At 30.9% G+C, this 8,827-nt stretch overlaps 1 long non-coding RNA gene across 1 annotated transcript; it reads left to right on the forward strand.

Annotated features, from left to right (window-relative positions):
- Positions 1 to 5,107: 5,107 nt before the first annotated feature.
- LOC132729436 (uncharacterized) lies at positions 5,108 to 7,538 on the forward strand. The gene is made up of 3 exons (XR_009625620.1): positions 5,108 to 5,740; positions 6,198 to 6,274; positions 6,488 to 7,538. It is a non-coding gene; the product is annotated as an uncharacterized LOC132729436 (long non-coding RNA).
- The last annotated feature ends 1,289 nt before the right edge of the window (positions 7,539 to 8,827 follow it).

Raw genomic sequence — 8,827 nt, forward strand, 5'->3', positions numbered from 1 at the left:
TAAAATCTTTAATTTGTATACGTTTACAATTATCTTCCTAACTTTCTCCGCCTTTATGAATATATTATTCAATACAGTAATTTCCGATGTCTTCTGGTCAGATGCTAGCAAATGGGGTATGGGGTATCCATTTAGCAGTTTTCAGCATAAGTATCAAGTGATTCTTCAGACTCGTATGAGTCCCTACGATATGGGCTATACGGTTCTGGCATCGTTGTCCATGATAACTTTATGACTGTTTTATTGGTGACTATGAAACGTGTTCTACCAGACAGCATTTTCTACCAGACCACTTTATGATTTTTTTTGTCGGTACTTATGAACATATGCCTTTTTTGTGTCATCCTTGGTATTGAATAGTTGGCATCAACACATGCACTTTCATGTTTACATGTATCTCTTGATGTTGACATTAATTTGTAGTTGTTTTATGACATGTATTTTTACCAGAATAAAACTATCTATCTATAACTTAAATACACTTTTTGCAAATTGACCTTGTCTTAAACTTGTTCCTTTAAGTATATTTAATCATTGCAAAACTTTAATCTTTTGGTCTGGCTTATTTTGATTTCAACTTTTCAAAGAAAACAGACAAATTAAAATCACTGTTTGCCCTTCGAAAGTGCAGGGTGATATCAATCTAGCTATGCTGTTATTCATCGCATTTTAAGTTAAATCTTTTTTTAGACAATTTAGAATTTTTGACATAATTGCCTATTATATAGAATTAATTCAAATTTATAAAGGTATCAACATGAAAATTGTTATACTTGTTAAAGTATTAGTAATAAAGTTATATGACCCTAATTAAATGGTGGTTTGCTTATATAACCTAGTCACAATGTGAGAGTTATATTGCAAACAACCATTTTTATATGGCCATATAACCTGTCAGGAATCTTTGTAACAAATTCATAATACAACAGTGCTAAAGATGCAAAAAATAGTTCATGTATGTAGCAAATTAGAATATGTTTTTGGAAACTGTAACAAGATACCAAAAACTAACAGTTATTGAAAAAAAATGAAAGCATTTCTGCGGCAAAGCAGGCCTTTAAAATATTATACTCAATGATGAGCATAGTATCTTTAATGTATTTTATGGCTTTTTTAAAAACAGTAAAGTTCTAAATTTGTTTGTATATTTTTATATATACATATATCTTCCTATATACATGTATATCACTATAGTTTTTATTATCAAGACAAAAAGTTCAATACCTTCAAATTGTAAATTGAACAACTTTACATCAAAATTGTTATTGAAATATTACTGTAATAATATATGTGTATACATTATACACTATTCAAATAATATACATTTTGTATATGTTGGTATGATTTTAAGAGTGTGTAGAAACCAAATTACATTTAATTAATGATTCAGTGTAATACCTTACAATAGTCGGAAATGGGAGTTTGAGCTGACATGACCGTTTTACAGTTCGATATTCGGCTTCACGCCGGCAAAACAAATACCAGATTAATACCGAGGGACACACTGATACCCGAGAAAACATCAAATACGGCACACTTTTAATTTATCGTCTTCTTTTTTTCTTTTTCAGTAGTAGTCGTATTTCCCGGTTATTCTGGCTGGCCAGACATTGTAGTTATAACTTATATACATCATGAAATAAACTGATGATCTTTTGCACATGTTTTACCTGTTTCATCTCTGGTTCTAAGACTAGGTAAAAATTGTTTCGGCTACTCCAGTTGTCTGGCTAACTTTACGAACATCGTCAAAATAGATTAAATTCAGTTCTAATCATCAATTTGTATTCTCTCAAGCTACAGACACCATAACAAATTCAGAAAGGCTTCATCAAGTTATGAAGCCGAATCAGGGAAAAATAAAGGCATTATCGTGCAAATTCATATAGAAATATTAATGATCACTATTATGGAAAAGATGCGAGAGATATGAGCCTTGTCATATATGACTTTGGTGATGATCAAAAATTAAGTTAATGATCCCAAACAATACAAAGATAGAATAAAAACTTTAAACAAAATTTTAGACCAAAGGTGGAAGAACTCTTGAAATATATGTAATAAATATCATATATAACTCCTTAGTAATATGGTGCGTTTGAAGACAAGTTAAGTCAATATTTTGTATTTGCATTGTATATGTTAAGAGAACAATTACATAAACTATGAACTTCATTTCTCCCCCCTCTGCTTTTATCATGGCTTGGGACATGCTAGTTACTAGAACTAGGCAGCATTGGAAGAAGTGTAGTTTTATAGTTAGTCCAATCACAAAGACCCTGTTTCACTTCAATATACTGGATGGTTTGAGTCCACACAAAATCGCTACACTTCTCCCCCATCCAGTGGCCAGACAGTTTCTATGGTAAATGTCACTTTAGTGTCCATACACGTGTAATTCCGGAAATCAATGTTCAACATCGATTATATTTCTCGTCCGCCACGAAAAATCAGTCCTGTGAAAAAAAATACAGTTTATATCATTCACCTTAAAATACAAATAAAGTTTTTAGTTTAAACATAATTGTTTTAGCTCGATTGCAAAATATTTTTGCACCTTATATTTATCACTTTCGAACTAACCAGTACTGGTGTCATATGAAGAATTATGATCGTGACGCGAGTCGGGCTCGAATCCATGATTCTTGGCTTCAGAGGCAGACACTTCAACCACTAAACCACCATTCCCCTTAGATAAAAGTTTGGCAAAAGATGTTTATTATATTGCTTATTTCTTTTACATTAATTTCTTTAAAAAAGTAAACAGTTCATTTAAAAGAAAAGGAAAAATGTCTTAAAAATATGGTCAACAAAATGTCTTCAGGGTAAACATTTGAACTTAATATAACACTGAAAAATGTAAGTAATAAATTAAAATCATGCCAACAACTTAGATATAAAAGTACATTTATGTAATGTAATCGGGATTACATAAATTACATAAATTGAAAATGACCAACAGTTATCTATATAATACATTGATCATATGAATTTACCTGCATAGTTTGATTCTTGCTATCGTATGTGTTGATATTCTATAATGCTCAACTTAGGAAGCAGTATCGCCTGTGAATCCCTGTTGTGCTCTGTTGGGATAATACAATTTCATAACAAGCTTTTAGATAATACCAATTGCGTCTCTAATGACATGGATTATTCATCGATGTTTTGATTGTCAACTACAGTAAAGATATATATTTAATTTAGGTTAAAATCCAAGCACTTGTATACTATATCTGAAGAAAGTTCATGTGTTTTAGTCAAACCTACAACATTTTCAACAATAAAATGATAAATATTGTTGTTGATTATGCCCCTTTCTAGTCATTCCGAGCTCTCTTATTGCATATTAGCCCTTGAAATTAAACTTCTGATTTTTTCTCACGTTTGTCTTATAAACATTTAACTGGTGAATTTAACTGCAGCATCATTCTGTAAGATATATAAAGGACGCATTACGCATCAAATGAGTGTAATGAGTTTTTCTTCTGTAGGAAGGACAAATATGTTTTTAATTACGCAGTTATAATGGGGATGCTTATCACCCGGCAAATATAGTTTTAAAAGGTCATCCCACAAGTTACAAAAAGTTGTTCAGGTATTAGGCCAATGAGTAACTTCTTGAAACTAGAAATTAATATACTCTTAAAAATAAAAAGGGCGTAATGGGCCTTTGAATTTCTAAAAAGCCATTTTTAGTGTCTAATAGGGAAATAATACAATTATCGTCACAACAGCGTTAGTTTCATGTTTGGCTTTTAAAAAGCTAAAAACGGCCAACAAATTATACTTTTAAGTACTTTGATTAATCTTAGAAGCTTGGAATCAAGAGGAAAGGGACATATTTAAAAAATATTGATGTGTCACAACTGTTAGACCATTAATAATTGATATGTTGTTGTTTTTCAATTTTTCATAAAAGTCTTTTGATTACTAAATGAGTTGAAATTACATAATTATTTTGTTTTATTAGTCTGTATTCATGCGTTGTGTATATGACATCATCTTTTGTCAAGTTTTTAAGACGCAACAAACTTTATCATAGAAATGACTTTACTCAAAATTTTTTTAACAAATTGTAATATCATATAAACTTACCTCTTCAATATCAGATAATATTAACTGACACATAATATCCAATTCCTTGACCATGCTCATATCTACAAATAGAAACCTGTTTTAGCAAAAATGCTATGATAAAGTGTTAATAAAGCATCCCAGATTGTTAAGTGCGCACAGCTTTTATAACCATTTTTTAAAAGTGAAAACATGATTTAACACCAAACTTGATAATCCCTTATATGAATTAAAAAAATTGTTGGTTTTTTTTTTGTTCAATCTTTACTTAACCAGTTAACCTTAAATCAATTCACATTACCAGTTAATTTTTGTCAATTTTTATTTTAAATCAAATTACATTTGTCAGTTTTGTTAGGGTTTTATCTATTTATATTTCATGACAATTTAACACAAAAAGTCATACATGAGTGTTCAGGCGGTTGTTTTTTCCCTGCCGTCAACACAAAGTTACTAATCGTTTCTGTCATCAAGTCACATCTCCAGCTCCTTATATGAAACAAATAAGGTTCACTTAATATATAGGCTATGATGATAAAAGAGAATAAATCTTTATTTCTTCAAGACATTGGAGGCTAATCAGCAAGTTTTGACAAAGGTTAATAATTGTAATCTTGAAGTAATTAAAAAAAACTGTATCATTTCGGACCTATTCACTTTTAATATTTTCATTAATCATTTTCTTGATCTGAACTACATGTAATACCTAATAGATTAAAGTGGAAATATTTTCTAACAATACACCATATCCATCTCTCCCAACAATGAAACAACTTCCAGTCTAACAAATCTGCCGGTACAGAGGTGTAGGAAGCTGCTCCAAACGTTAGTAAATAAGTGCCGGTCATCCTCGACAAGAATCGTGACCAATCTTGGACTCAACTTCCACGGTGTCCTGCCAAGTCATTGATTATCCTAGAAAGCTGAATAATGAAAACAAAGTGTCTTCTACTTTTGGACATTAAACAATTTATACCTTGTGATACCTTGTGATGTTTGGGAAACTTTATTAGTCCTCTAACAGACTATCATCCCAGCAAACACATGACGTTAAAATAACGTCGGATTAATGTTAGATTTTGGTCACGACGTCGGCGACCAAAATACGACGTAAATCTGACGTTAAAATACCGATGTCTAATAGACGTTTCTTTTTGACGTCGTACTAACGTCAGGTTCTGGTCGATGTCCTGACGGTAGGTAAAAAAAATAACAAAAATAATGCTTATTCGCTGTTGTAATCATTTAAAAAAATTTCAAATGTTATTTGGATTACAAATGAAGTGTTCTTATATAAATATAGACCAAGATCGCGGCGCTGCAACCTAATAAAACATAAAGGTGGCGCTGTATATAGGCAAGTTACATGTGTTATTGTTATGAAATCTATTTATAGCCACAGATCTATTTACAAGTTCCAATCATTTAACGTTGTAATATTATCATTTGTGGTACATTATATGTATCAAAATTACGAGTTTTTAATAGTGCTTTAACATTTAATCATAGTGACAGAAAAGGGAAAGAAAACATAATTAACCTATAATTCGAATCTAAAGTCACGTGGATGGAAATTCGAATTCGTAGGCGTTACGTTTTGGCTGTCGGTCAGGAATCGGGATGCATTGATTAGTGAATATTATAGATTTTCTTGAACAAAAAGGTCAGTTCAATTTATTTAGATTTATCTCTACTTTGTATTTGATAGATAATTGCATGATTGCAAGCACTCTTAAATTTAATTATCATTATTTGAACAGCTGAAGTAAAATGTCACACAAATTCGCGATAATGTCTCATAACAAATCTTTTTCAAATTGACATGTTTCAACTCTGCTTGTGAAGAGTTTATAATATGCCTTTCAGTACTGCTTAGTTTTCATTGTTTCTTAAACTGTGATGTTTTTGTCAGTTAAAATCTGAGAATTGAGAATAAATGTGTACGATTTCGAGCATTTCGGACCAAGACGTTTCGGTCCCAAATAACCCAATACGTTTTGGTTCCAGACATTTCGGCATTAAATCTTTAATTCAAAACTATGAAATATTTAAGACTTGCGTAACTGTTCTATTTCAAACGTAGAATATATACATAAGTTAGAATATAATTTTCTTTTCAGGTAGTTAAAGTGTTGGACATGCTCTCAAAGGTCGGAGGGACGGAAACACGTGAATATGTAAAAAGAAACATATGAAAGTAAGATTTTTGTAAATTCTATTACATACTTTAATCCATACTATACTGGAGTTTAAAAGCGGCTTTTTAAATGTTCAGTATTTATGTTTACTTTTAATTTTTGTTAAAGCTCTCTTATAAAAAGTTGGCAAAATTGTTCATTAAGTTAAGATAACCATGAAAACATTTTTGCTTGTTATTTTTACATGTTTCATAAATTTCTTTTTTTTTCAGTGAAAATGATGTCACACACGCTATTTGGCGCTACAAACGCTACATATCATCCGGACAGATGAGGGGTGCTGAAAGAAGGTCATATCTTAAAGCATCACACCTCAAAATTCGTGCTAATTATCATGGATATCTAAAAGTATAACTTTGTGAAGTAACTAAAAGGCAGCAATTTATACATTACTGACAATTATCAAAGGAGGTCAAAATATGCAAAATGGCACTAAATGTTTTAAAAATGCTGTAAAAATATAGTTAAAGTACTGGAAATCTGCCATAAATTGCTTGAAACATTATTATCAGAATCTTTTAACTTTTCTTAAAATTATAATATTTTCATTATTTTATTTGATATAGAAATGTGCATACATTGTTTTGTTCTTTAATATTTGTACATGTTTTCTTAGTTTCATTTATGTCATTGTTTTTGTAATACTTTTTGTTTTGTAATTAACTTATTTTATGTTTTATTTTGTTTAATTTATGAAAATTATTTAACCTTGCAGAATTTACTAAAATTGTATGTATCAGCTTAAAATTGCAACTTTTATTTTAAATTAAAAAAGCATGAAACATATTTTTGCTTTTAGTTTTCTGTTATACATTTCATTTGAGGGAAAGTTACTTAATAGAATGAGTTACATTAAATTCGATCAAATCAGGATTAGCCAGAAAATATTTATGACGTGGTGAAACAAAAAAGATTAGGGGAATGATAAGATGAAGGTCAGAAAATTATCAGATTTAGGGCAGAAAAGGGTTAGTATTTAGGTCGGGAAATGGTCAAATTGAGGTCGGAAAATGGTTAGAAACTGGTTAGATTTAGGTCGGAAAATGGTCAGATTGAGGTCGGAAAATGGTCAGATTGAGGTCGGAAAATGGTAAGATAATGGTCAGATTTTGGTCAGAAAAAGGTTAAATAATGGTTAGATTCTGACGTCTACCTGACGTCAGATTATTACGTCAAAAAACTTTCAAATCCAACCGTTTTTCCGACCGTCATCCGACGTCAGAACCTGACTTAAATCTGACGTCAGTATGACGTCTTGTGTTTGCTGGGATTCCCCTCGAGTTCCGTTTTCAGTGTCGTCCGCTCCGGTATTGGTCTATCTAATATATATTGTCCATTTTAAATCTCTTCCATTGCCAGTGTTTATCTAATTTAGATTTGAACTCATTTACATTCTTTGATAAAACTATTTCACTGGGAAGTAGGTTCCATTCGTTTACGTATCTATAAGTGAAGGAGTTTTGTCTTATTGCCTTTAGTGGTCTTAACTTTCCTAATTTATAAATATGTCCTCGGATTTCATGATTTGTAACAGATAATTTGAATAACATTTCATAGTCAAAATCGTCTATTTTGTGTATAAGTTTAAAAACTTGTATCATATCTCCACGTTGACGTCTGTATTCAAGAGTTGGTAAATTCAAAGCCCTTAATCTTTGTTCATATGTGAGTCCTCTTAGTTCAGGGATGATTCTTGTAGCTCTTCTATGGGTATTTTCCACTAGTTGTTTATTTTTCTTTGTTACAGGGTAATAAATGATATTTCCATAATCAGTGATTTGTCTTATAAGACCTTTATACAATAACAAAAATTGCCTCTTATCCATGTGAACAAAATTTCTTTTCAGCAACCCGATATGTGAGTTTACTTTATTAACAGTACGACCGATGTGCTCATCGAATTTCAAATTAGACGCAAAATTAATACCTAAGTCTTTTTCAATATCAATGATTTCAATATCAACATCAATTCCAGTGTTGTCTTTCATTTTGTATTTTGTATCAAAATTGCTGTTTTCAATCCGCATTATCTTACATTTGCTAGAGTTGAATCTGAGTAACCAGTCGTCACTCCATTTACATAGTGTATTAATGTCATTTTGAAGTAATTGTTGATCAGCCATATTTCTCATAATTCGATATAATTTTGTATCATCAGCAAAAAGTCTACAAACACATTTAACCGCTTAAGGAATATCATTCACAAAGATAACAAACAATAATGGACCTAATACTGATCCTTGTGGTACACCAGAAATAACATTACTCCACTTGGATATAGTACCATGAATTACAACACGCTGTTTTCTATCTAAAAGAAAACTTTGAATCCATTGATGCAATTTCCCTGTAATGCCATATGCTGAAAGTTTATGAAGTAAACGTTTATGGGGAACCGTATCAAATGCCTTAGCAAAATAAAAATAAACAGAATCAACTTGTAAATTTTCATCCAAAGCTTCAGTCCAATCATCCAATACTGATAATAGCTGTAAAATGGTGCTTCTATGGTCCCTAAATCAAAATTGACTATCCGACAACATATCATGCCT

The sequence above is a fragment of the Ruditapes philippinarum genome, unplaced genomic scaffold, assembly GCF_026571515.1.
Source record: "Ruditapes philippinarum isolate M1 unplaced genomic scaffold, ASM2657151v2 ctg18999_1_1_1_1, whole genome shotgun sequence".
Classification (NCBI taxonomy): Eukaryota; Metazoa; Mollusca; class Bivalvia; order Venerida; family Veneridae; genus Ruditapes; species Ruditapes philippinarum.